This window comes from Prosopis cineraria, unplaced genomic scaffold (assembly GCF_029017545.1).
Source record: "Prosopis cineraria cultivar Desert tree isolate PC_DT_omini unplaced genomic scaffold, ASM2901754v1 PC13, whole genome shotgun sequence".
Classification (NCBI taxonomy): domain Eukaryota; kingdom Viridiplantae; phylum Streptophyta; class Magnoliopsida; order Fabales; family Fabaceae; genus Prosopis; species Prosopis cineraria.
The window spans coordinates 34,661,665-34,667,664 of record NW_026555344.1 but is presented as its reverse complement, the minus strand read 5'-3'; positions in this window follow the sequence as shown (position 1 = coordinate 34,667,664).

The window sequence follows — 6,000 nt, the reverse complement described above, 5'->3', positions numbered from 1 at the left end:
AATATAACAAATAACTAACCATTGCATGTAAGGTATCAAGAATAACCTCCCTCCTTTTTAATATTCCTGGCTTTGAATGAATCGCACAAGTGTTTTTCTTGACCTTCACGATTAGAGTCCCTAATGTCATAGACAGGAGCAATGTCATAAGGACAAATGAAGGTAAACATCCTAGTAATGCTATAGGGCACAACCAGTATATGATAGAGAAACCTAAAATGAATAAGTCAAATAAATTAGTGGATATTTATAAAAAATAATAACCATTCTTGTGTAAAAGAAGTACCTCAAATAAAAATCCATGACAGTCGTGCTAATCATGGCATGGTGGAGTGCTTCATCTACCTACCAGTTAAGCGTTATGTGATTGATGTAATCTCTATCATACATGCCATGCTCGAATGGGACATTTATAAAAATAAAATCATGAATACTCCTTTGCATGTCTGCATATGTCCCTAGTGAAGTTAGGAATTTATGTGATAATTAAGGCTTCATCTTTTGAAGTAGGGGAGGTGCAACAATCTTTGACTCATAGTTAATCAATTATTTGTTAAGGAAGTCTTTTTTCCTTAGGGTCTGTTTGGTTCTAGGGGAGGGAAGGGGAAAGGAGGGAAAGGAGGGGGAGGGGGAGGAGAGGGAAGGGAGGGGGAGGAGGGGGAGAGGAGGGGAGGGGAGCTCCCCCCAATTTGGAGGGGAGGCTTTAGAGGGGAGGGGAGGGGAGGGAAAATTTTAAAATTTTTCCCTCCCCTCCTCCTAACCAAAGGAGGGGAGGGGAGGAGTCCCTCCCCTCCCTTCCCCTCCCCCCCCCAACCAAACAAGACCTTAGACTATACAATAGAGATAGTTACAGATCAAAAGTTATTATATATATACCTCATCTTTGTTTGAGATCTCTCTCTCTCACACACACACACATGTCATTCAAAAAAAACTTTTAAACAAACTCATAATACACACACACACGCACACACACATATCCCTTATATTTATTAGATATTGGCCTTATAAGGGCGGTGGGCTATGCAACAAAGGTGTTCAATGTGCCCCCTACAGTCATTACATCCAAAGCAAGAATGGGTAGCTAATAGTTGTCATCCAAAGAAACTTTTAAACAAACTCGTATATGGCCTAGAGGGATTGGCATATTATGTATAGTACCCCAAGGACATTATACATTATACCAATTGCAACCATGTGGTGATTTAGATTATTTGCCAAAAACTCACACTCGGTCTCACCCTAAACCAATGGAAACATATATAAGTTATTAATATAAAAATGAATCTAACTAAATAAAATATTAATATTACCTCAGGAAGGTTTGGATGAGAAGGCTAAACTACGGTGCAACTGTCTCTCTTACTGTTGGGACTAATTTTCACAAGAGTGGATGTCTTTCCCTAAGAGGTGAGCAACACATCAACCAGGCATTGTAGCCTATCAACCTTATCTTTTTAGTGCATTAAACTCAACTAAAGAAGGCGCTGCACCTTTTCACGGCTTTATAGTCCTAAATACTTGCTTTTTGATGACGCCAAAACCGATACCCTTAACACATTTGGGGTCATCAGGATTACCAATGTTTGACCCAGATATCTTATCCTTTGGATGCTCACCCTTAAGTCTTCATTTGAGATAGTAGCCTGTGTGACAAAAATTAAAAACCTAAATTATTTATTTGAATGAAAAAATTGAATTTATTATGTCAAATTAATAATATTAATACTTACACCTTTATTAGCTATCTCCTGAACATACTCATCTGTAATGTTACCCTCTTTGTTGGTTTAGCCTTCTATGAAAAGAACATGGCAAGATATGCTACTAACTCTTGTTCCTTCTAGCTCAATCTATGCATTTCAACAGCAAAATAATTAGTAATTAGGAAGTATAACAAATAAATATGGACAAATTTTAAAATTAGTAAATATTAGTAATTAGTAAATATCATCTTTTCCTCTATGCCATAGTACCCTACATGCCCTTTCTTAAAAGGATATGGTTTTTTTTTTACTAACTCATGATTTTGTTAGCTCAATTGCTGTGAAAAAAAATTAAAATAATTAAACTTATAATATAATACAATATTATTAGAAAATTAAAATCAATTAGTAAAGTAAAATCACCTGAAATTTCATTTGGAAACGAGATGCAAAAAATTCATCCCATTGTTATTGGGTTACCAAGGTCTTATTAAAGTGGGGACCTCAAAATTAATGTTTCCACTGGCTATTTTAATATATTTTGATCCCACAAAATATCAAAAAGAACACATTGCTCTCTTAGCTATTTGAAGAACATACTTCCTTTAACAAGTATCAATTATAAATGCTGACTGTAAAATATTACCATGTTATTAGTAAATTGATTAACTATTATGGGCACAATAATTACATAATGGTAAGTTAACAAATATACCTCTACTCGTTACTAAATATATTTCCTCATAGATTGATCTGCCTTCTTCCAATTTCTGAGTTTAATAGACATATTTGCTCTTGTGACAACTCCAATATAGCTGATGAATTTATTTGTACTGTCCTCAATCGGTTGCCCTTTAGCATTCCATTGGAGGAGATATTTTTGTCCAACTATTCTCCATCTATTTACTTTTGTCATCAAAACAAGCTAGTTACTCAAAATGGAACATAGTGATAAAAGATTGTGCCATAAATTTCACAAAATTCCTGATTATTCATAAGAACATTTCAGATTCTGAGGAGGAAACTACCATCACTCTGTCACTATAAATAGAGATTTGACATGAACATCAATTGAAAGACTTGCACTTTGCACCGATAGTTCTTAAATTTATCAGTTAGTTCTTATTTTCATTTCAAACTTGTAACCGTTTACATTTTGTAACCTTTTAGTAGTAATCAAAAACTTGTTCTACCAAGTCTTGTGTATCTTCTATATCCAGGTAAATTGTGGTAAGGGAGCTCGAAAACTTTTTGTTATCAATTGAGACTCAGTATTTCTGGTATATCTGATAATTTGTTGTTTCTGATGAAGACAACTCAAGTGTGCGAAGAGTCTAGTGAAATAAAAGCATATAATAATTTATTTCTTTGATAGTTGCGACCTAAGTAGGGGCATTAAGGTGATGAATTGGATAAGCGGGGTACATAATAATAAATAATAATTCGTATCCGCTATCAAAATTATAAGGGACGACTTCTTATGTAAAATAGTACATTGTAACACATATTAATGCCGGCTTTCCATAGTAGCAACTAGCTTCGCCATTTGCATATAAATATCAGTATATGTATATGTAATGTACAAAAAAATGTATATGGTGATGTGATTTGTGAGAGAGGAAGGCGGAAGGAGGAGAGAGAAAAAAGAAGGGAGAAAGAGGGGGAAATAAGGAGGGAGAAGGCCAAATAGAGAACCCTAACTTTATTTATAAAGTACTATAGGTATTAAATAATAATTCAAATTTGAATTAAATTCTAAATCTATTCAGATTTTATAAAGGTGATAGAATACCAATATCCTATTTTACTGAAAATAAATAAATTTAACGATAATGATAAAAATTTAACAATAAATCCTCTTAATCCTAATGGACAAATGTCTTTATTTAAATATCCATAATTGATAACTTTAATATCTTAAAATAATCATAATTATCATAATTACCCTTATATGATATTTCTTCAATGTTTTAGTATTTTACATTCATATCCTAAAAAATATGAACTCCTTACCCTTAAGTTTACATTTAGATATTAACAACTTTAGGCTCATATATTGAAAAGTAATTATTCATTTTTTGTCATACATCCGTGTCTTCTCAAGAACTAAAATTCTTTAGGGCAAAAGTGCTTGTTTTTTTCCCTAAGCCATTTTTAATTTCACAGAACTCCCATTCCATTTCCTCCTACACTTTCCACTCTTTTATGTCTCAACTTGGAATTTTATTTTTCATTCCAGTAATTTTAGAATTATCATCATTTACTTAAATTTTCAGATATACAAAAAAAAAATCCCCTCAAAACACACACACAATAACAGCGCGTGCCCACCATATATATTGAGGACACCAATCGGGTTCTTACCTCACAATATTCACGATGATACTACTTGAGAAATTCACATTCAGATTTGTTCCTTACTTCGATTGTTTTAAAAGGGAATTCACAATCAGAATTAAAAAAAATTCACAAACACTCACCTGAACTCTTGTTTTATGCCAATTCTGCAATTTCAAAGCGTTTCACGTGATAACTTTTTTTTTTTAGCTTCGTATTTGTATTTCCTGCAGGTCCATTCTTAAATTTTATATTTCTTAATCATCTCACAAGATTTGAAGAATCTACTTCTTCATCTTTACTGGGAATGGGTTTTTGAAGGTTGGCATGTTGGATAATTGGTGGAAAAGTATGATTTGAGTGGTGCTGATGATATTTCCTTAACAGCTACTCCATCATATATGGTTAAATACGACAGCTCTTCAAAATTAAACAAACCTTTCCTATAGAAAGTAGGACCACGGAATAGAGAAAATCACAAAATAACTTAGGAGAAACACTAGATGGAGAGGAGGGAGCCTGAAAGCTTAGGGCGAAATATACAACTATACTGTTTGCACTGACTTTTACAGGCAAAGAACTCATGAACATTGGACAATTAAAATACTGATTAATGATACTTTAATACCATTAAAACAATTTCAGGAAATAATAATAAATAAATAGATTAAATAGTGATAGTGATTAATATAATTAATCAAATAATAATTCATTTTGAAATACCATTAAATATTATACAATATCCAACATGGCATTATTAGTAAGGGATGATTAATTATCATCAAGGGTTAGTGTCATGCCTTATAAGTGTTATATAACGGGATTTTTATCCCGTCTCTGTGTTATTGTGCTGATTTCTTGCATATAAGTATAAATATACTTACATATTGTTCGAGGATTCTTTGAAGCCTGCAAAATTTGTTCATGGGGATGCTACAGCTATTGTAGACTCTTTAGCATAGATGACCTGCAACGCTATGCTGGCAAGAGATCTTATGCTACATTATTTGATTGACGGATCTGTATATGGATTCACAGTTGGTTTTCTTTTTTTTTTTTTTTTCAAATTAAGCCATAAATACCTGAATTTACAGGAGAGTAGATGCATTTAAGGAATATGTGTACTTATTCATCGTCTTAATTAATTTCTATATAATGTTTTTACGATTCAATCCCATATTGTTGAGCATCTGGTTCTAATCTCACTTATTACTCGTGTATGAACCAAATGAGGGGAGGGCCCTCAAACAAAAAAAAAAGTTAAATTAAAGTATATATCATAAACGCTATTACAAAGTGCAGATCATATTATTATTGACTTGTATACATAATTAGATTATATGTAGATCATGTTTAGCTAGAATATAGGATGGATCATATTATTCTTGACCCGTACAAATATGGACATAGAACTAGCAAGTCCCGCATCGCCTATAATATAGTACAAGCTGCTTTATATAAACATTTCAATAATTTCAGTAGTTTGCCAAAATTTATAATAAAAGCTAGTGTTTTAAGAAATGGCATTGTTAGTTGGTTGGGGTTGGTTAGGTGTTAAGTTTAAAAATATCAGCATAGCAAAACATATGAGGTATTTCAAAATATCCCTTTTTATTTAAAGTATTTACAAAAGAAGAACGTGCAAAGAAGAAAAATCACAATGCAAATAAAATACTGCAAAAGTGCACACGTAGATATAAAAAAATTCACCTAAAAGAAGAATTAATTAGGGTCAAGAATTACACCTTCTGGTCCTAATTATAGGGAAAAGTTTTAAAACTCAGCTTGATCCTAAATATAGAAAAAATGTGGTAGTTAATTTTTATTTTTAATATTGTCCCTCCTCAATTAAATCAAGTTGTTGAAAAACTCTCAATTTCTTTATATTGTTTAAATTAGCTGCTTAGAAGAGAAGAACTCGTATATATAGTCTCAGCATTTCTCTTATTATTTTTAC